Source organism: Pezoporus flaviventris, unplaced genomic scaffold, assembly GCF_033815535.1.
Source record: "Pezoporus flaviventris isolate CSIRO_AGI_PZ_B2104156 unplaced genomic scaffold, CSIRO_AGI_Pfla_v1 ptg000002l, whole genome shotgun sequence".
Taxonomy (NCBI): domain Eukaryota; kingdom Metazoa; phylum Chordata; class Aves; order Psittaciformes; family Psittacidae; genus Pezoporus; species Pezoporus flaviventris.
The window spans coordinates 76,020,097-76,026,184 of NW_026892550.1; the positions used below are offsets into that span (position 1 = coordinate 76,020,097).

At 36.8% G+C, this 6,088-nt stretch overlaps 1 long non-coding RNA gene across 1 annotated transcript; it reads left to right on the plus strand.

Annotated features, from left to right (window-relative positions):
• Positions 1-758: 758 nt before the first annotated feature.
• On the plus strand, positions 759-5,584 carry LOC133264207 (uncharacterized). Its single transcript, XR_009741611.1, has 2 exons — positions 759-1,142; positions 5,305-5,584. It is a non-coding gene; the product is annotated as an uncharacterized LOC133264207 (long non-coding RNA).
• The last annotated feature ends 504 nt before the right edge of the window (positions 5,585-6,088 follow it).

The window sequence follows — 6,088 nt, forward strand, 5'->3', positions numbered from 1 at the left end:
CAAACCCAGAAGTATTCATTAGAGTTGAAGATAACTATAATAAAATTCTGCAGAATACAATTTCTTCACGTAGATCAGATCAATTATGAAACTGAATAAACAGGTTACTTTATGATGGAGCTTTGAAATAATTGCAAGAAAATGGTTTGACCAGTCAGGTATAAAATAGAAAACCAAACATTACACAATTCTTTGGAACCTTATAATTGAATTAAAAAAAAATAAAAAATCCTCTCCATCATATAGATGATCCTAAATGTACAACCTGTCACTAAGACATTTTGAGTAGGGAAAAAATGAGTTTTGTGAAGAGGAGCATAAACCTATGGCTTTAAGGGAAGGCTTGTCAGGTGAGTTTTCTATGTATATTTGGAGTCATCAAGAGTGTCCATGATAAACACAAGTACTGTAACAAATCTTAAAAATCAAGCTTTTGTGCTTGCTGATTAGATGTTTTGTTTTCCCCTTATTACATTGTTATAGAAATAGAGACCACATTTCATTGTGAATTTCTGTACCTGGTTTTGGAACTTTAACTCTAAATTTTTCTTAGACTTTTCAATACCTGTGAAGGGTCATGATTTAATTTCAGAATTCTGTCAGATGTGTATTGTAAGTTTTATTTTGATCATAACAGCTTTTGTTTCTGATTGTAAGCCAGTTAACTAAAATGTTTTCTGTTGTGTGATGCTTTCTTCCTACTTTTTTTTTTTAAAAAAAAAAGCTGTTGTATTCATAACAGCTTACCACTGCTCACTCTTAACAGGAAATTAGAGTTCTGAAATGAAAGTGATTTAAAAACAATAATAGAAAAATAATATAGCATAGTGACAAAGGTCATATTTGTTAATATGCCAAATATGTAATTCTGAAGTACTGAACAGGTGAGATTCTTGGTCCTGTTTCCAGGTGGTGTAAGAATACCACCAATGTATTTCTTTACTACAAAGGCAGGCTGGGGAAATAATCGATATTATTTATATCCAGCCTGGTCATCTCCATACTCTCCTCCCACTTTTCAGCTCTTCCTTTGTTTCCCAAGTGTGTTAAATCAGCAAGGCTTAGCATTGCTGTCATCTGGTCTATACTTTCTGGCTCTCTACCATCTGAAAAACTATTCTCTGGACAAATTGGATTCTGGAGTAAGTCTTTGTTTCTCATGGGATGACATGAACATCAGCAGCCCAGAGCTGTTGTGCTTAGTCAACTTAAAATGACAGCTGCTGTTAATAACAATTAGAACTTGCTAACACCAATTGCATGGATAACTTATGAAATAAATGCCTGCTTGTTCACTGGTTATTTAACTGAAGTAATGTATAGACTATCAAGCAGCCAGTAGCAGCAGTGACTCGAGAAGGACTATGAATCCAGCTAACTTCTCCACTTTCAATTCTCCAGAGACTGTTTATTGAGGTTTTTCACTCTCCAGTGAATAAGAAATGCTGAGTAAAAGGATATTACATAAATTGGCTGACATTTGCAGTGGACTAGCTAATTCTTGTCACCTTGTGTGTGTGGTGGCTGTGTGTGTATACGCACATGTGCCTGGTATTGTCAATGAGTTCCCAACCCACTCCCCCCTGCTCCCAACAGGCTGTTGTGAGCCTGAATTTTGAGGTTACATAAGAGACAATCCAGGAAAACACGCTGAGCTGTTTGGAATTTACCCTCAGCACTACCCTCTTTCCTCCGTTGTGTCATACACTTTTTTAAAAAAAAAACAACTTTTTGTTTTGTGGAGTGTTGGGTTGTGTCTCATTTGAAAAGGTTATGTCTGTCTGTCTTGAGGAGGGAATTGGGTATACCAGAAGACTTTTGCTTGCTTCTGCTTTCCATGGGCTGTGGCTGTAATTGCTGGAGTTAAAAACCTCTTCTTTTTCTTACATCTGGGACTTGAAGATTAACAAGGGCAATAATGCACCAAAGGGATATTAAAAAAAAAAAAGAGTTGTTAAGGCTGTATCTTTACCCTAACCCATAGAGTGATGCAACTGCCATCCAAATGGCACCTGCATCCTAGGAAACGCCTAGCAACAGGTACTGTGTCTAAGAATACTTATTCTTTTTCTTCTTTCTGACAAATTATTTGCCTTCAATATTGTGAGATTATGCATTATGGCCAGTGAAAATGGAGTAATTTCTAGTGAGAGTAGATTGATGTGAAAATCATAAAACATGTTCCAGTGAAAGAAATCACGTCTCATGCATTTCAATATGAACATCACTTTTTTGCTATGTGTAACCCTCCTCTGAGCTGTGCTATTTCTGGATGATGTTTTATATTCCTAGACATTTTTAAGGCTTTTTTTCAGCAAGTTTGGTTGGTCTGTCTTAAAACACTAGAAGCGTGTGACGGTAGAATTTTCTTAGACTAGGCTGGAATACAGTGTTATTTTATTACACATGATTTTTCTCTTTTGGCCTAGAACCTTAATTCCCATTCCACTGGAATTTCATAGTAAAGGTCTTAATGATATTTGGTTTTGCTTTTAAAAGCAGTTGGGATCAGACCACTCTGCCCTGCCTCTGCTTTGTAAGGTATTGAAAAGAATGCTTTTAAAAGTGGGAAAACTCTTAATCATTATGAGCTTGATCTTTTGCAGGTTGAATTCAATGACATTTAACTACAGCTAAATTACTCCCAGTACCACTGCTTTTCCAATAGATCAAAATCAGACATGAGGTAACAAAGAGCAAGCAACTACTTAACTACTTTGTTTATACTCACTTATACAACATCTGAATTCTGTCCCGTTCCATCTAGTCTACCAAGCTAATTGCATAGAACTTGTTATTTTCATTTATTGCTTACAGCGTGATTTGCCTTTCTTTCATGTAACCGTCCTAGAAAAAAGACTTGTGTCTGAGAGGTAGTGTAATTGTGTTTTCAATTACCCTGCATGGTAGTACATCGTTATATATGCTAATCTTTTTTTTAAAGACAGTATACAAAGGACATAAAGAAGCTGAAATGAAATACTTAGACTATTTACTGCTTATCTATTTTGTATGTGAATGGAAGAACAAAGCCTGCTTTACTAATTTTAAGAACCAAAACTATTCACCTCTGTCACCGCCTAATACGTGATATAGTAACATACATGCTGCAGCTTTTTTGAATTTGGTGTTGTGACTTAGACATATGGCAGCCAAAAGCATTTGTTTACGCCTTCTTAAAATTTCAGGGGCCTCTTCTTCTTCTCTTCAGAGAAATTACTTTCATCTGCTAAGTACAACTGGCTTAAGCTACAAATTATGGTGATTTTTTTTTTTTTTATACTGATCACTTCATCATTATCTCTGTCACATCTTTAATAGTTGTCCTTACTGCATGTGCTATACCCAAGCAGTTTCACATGCATAGGGCTAGGACTTATAGCAATAACTGGTTGGGAATTCAAATGTCTTAAAACCAATGGCTACCATGTTCAGTTGAAAGAGCCCAATAGATTTTTAAGGGGTTTAGATTGAGGCCTTAATTGATTCCACTTTTAGAGGTCTGAGATGCTTTATGGGTACTTAACTTGGAGACCATGGGAGATGTTGTCTGGGGTTCAACTGTTTAAGAATTGTAGACAAAATGGAGATACCTTAAAATATTAGTTTCTCTAGAAAGTTATGTGCAGTGTATTGAAGGTAAGAGTGTAAGGAAGGATTACAGAGAAGGTTTGATTTAGAGCTTGTCATCAGGATAACAACTCCATGATGCTTGCAACTGTGTCATCTGTTTGCCTTTATGGATCATGGAGACTTCTAGAAACCGGACAGCAAGAGTACACAGTATTAAACACTGCAAAACTTGAAAAGGGCTGGCTCTAGTGCTTACAGAAAAAGCATAAGAAAGGTTCTTTTATGGCTTTCTTAACCAAATGCCTTTGGGCTGCACTCAGTAGGCTATTTTACTTTATTTTATTTTATTTTATACTGTCTACTACAGTAGAAAGCTTGGTCTACCATTTCTTTCTGGTGACTGTTGGGGTGAGAACACAGACTGCATTCTCCTGCCTCAGAATTTTGGAGGTTTTTTGTTTGCTAAAGCTCCTTTTGTTTGCTAATGATCTCTGCTTCTTCATTCTGTTCTCCATTCCACAGCCACGGCTGGGAAAAGTATTTATGCTCATCTGTGTCTCTCTGGTAAAATCAACTACTAGGAAAAAAAAACAGCGTTCCATAAAACTAACTACTTAATAATCAATTTGTGTATGAGGTCATATTTTTATCTGAAAATAAGTATATGAGTTCTTTACATTTAAAAAAGTGGCAAGCAGTATGTAAGGAAGAAAGGAGACCATTGCTCAGCAAGTAATAATACCTTTTGGGCTACTTGGTACCACTACAAATAGTAAGGTAGGAAAAGTAATTGTCCTTTAAAGTCGTTTCCACAAATGTGCTTTATTAAAATGAAGTAGTGGGCATGGCATTGGTGTCATCTGATAGTATCCATAATGTAGGATTGTGACCTAGTTAGTGAAAACACATATTGCAGAAATTCTGTTCAGCACAAGCTGAAGTAATTTGATGTAGGGCTGTAAAGGCTCTTGTATATTTTTCTTGGGAACATGCAAGTGCTGTACATAAAAATATTGCGGTACCTTCATGTAATTGTGATCTGTATGCTAAAAATAAAATCTGGAGATGACTGCCAAAGAAGTCAGTGGAGAGGTGCAATTTCAAGGGTGTGAGTGAAAAGTAACGTCATAAATTCCAACCAAATAGGTGAGGTAGCCTGGGGATATATCCTGTCATGTCCTGTTCTTCCTTCCACACACTGCTGTGCAGGGAGACTTTTGCAGAGTGTTAACTGTGCAGTTAGCCTTTTCCTTTACATGGTAGACCCCTGCCTTCCCCTTCTTGAGGAACAACATCATGGTAGGTTCAGGAGGCCAGGGAATACAATAGGTTTACTCCCATGGGAAGTAAAACGTAAAAGAAATTATTTCATCACTTTCTCCTTTCTTGTATTCAGATCATCCCTGAACAAATTTTCTTACGTCAGTAAAAATGAGAAAGGATGTTGGCTCCGGAATTTTAAAGTGCTACTTAATATCACCGCAGTCTGGCTAGCAAACTTTAGGCTGTGGATCTGACTCCCACCACCCTCCTAGTTCTTGTCTGGACAAACAGCAAGTTTTCCCTCCTTGCATTATGAAGATCTGACCCCCAGCAGCTGACATCCACAACAGCACGCTCTGGCAGGCTGAAGCTCCTCAAGGGATGCATTTCATCTGTGCAGCTGAATGCGGATTGTTGGTGTTTTGTACAAAGCTCACCATATGACAGATTGCATCTTGCTTTCTCCAGGCCCACACAGATGGTGCGAGTGACTAACTGATGCCTTGACTTTGCACAGCCTACACACTGATGTCATAAGAAAAGGCTAATACCTCTGAGGTGAGTCTCCTTATTTGTTTGTATTCCAACAATAACAGTGGGAAATGCAACAATGAGGAAGAAATTAATAAAAGAAAAGCTCAACTTCTTATTAGGAGCAACTGACATAAAATGTGATGTGTAACCTAATGAAAAGAACCATCAATATTAGTTTGGTATTTTTTAAATAAATGAATCATTAGATGACAAAGCCCATAAATTGATTCATAAATTTGCTGTCACTGTGAAAACACTGAGATTATTCTGCCTGAAAAATTGCAATTCAATTATGAATGGAAATAACAGCTAAAATCCACCATTCCTCTTGGCCAAGATGCCTAGTGAATCTTACAAAAATAGACTTCTGAGCACTCAGTTATAACATCCTTGGGATTATAATACATGCACAGAAACATATGCACTAAAATGCCAGCAGGCCACCTTGATTTTATTAATGAATTGCTATCATTAATTGCAATTAATTTGACTTGCTGGTCTTTGGGGGAAATGATTTTAATATTGTTTGTTTACCAAGTTTTTTGTTGGTTTTACAAGTTACTTGTTGACTTCAGTGAAATGACTCAAGGTGTGCAATTAGTCAGAATGAAAGCCCTTAATATTTATGGTAATAAAGTTAGCCACGTATATTTTGTTACTTTTTCCTGTAATGAAGCACTCCTAGATGATGGATGAGTTTGCTATTGGTTGCTGTTGC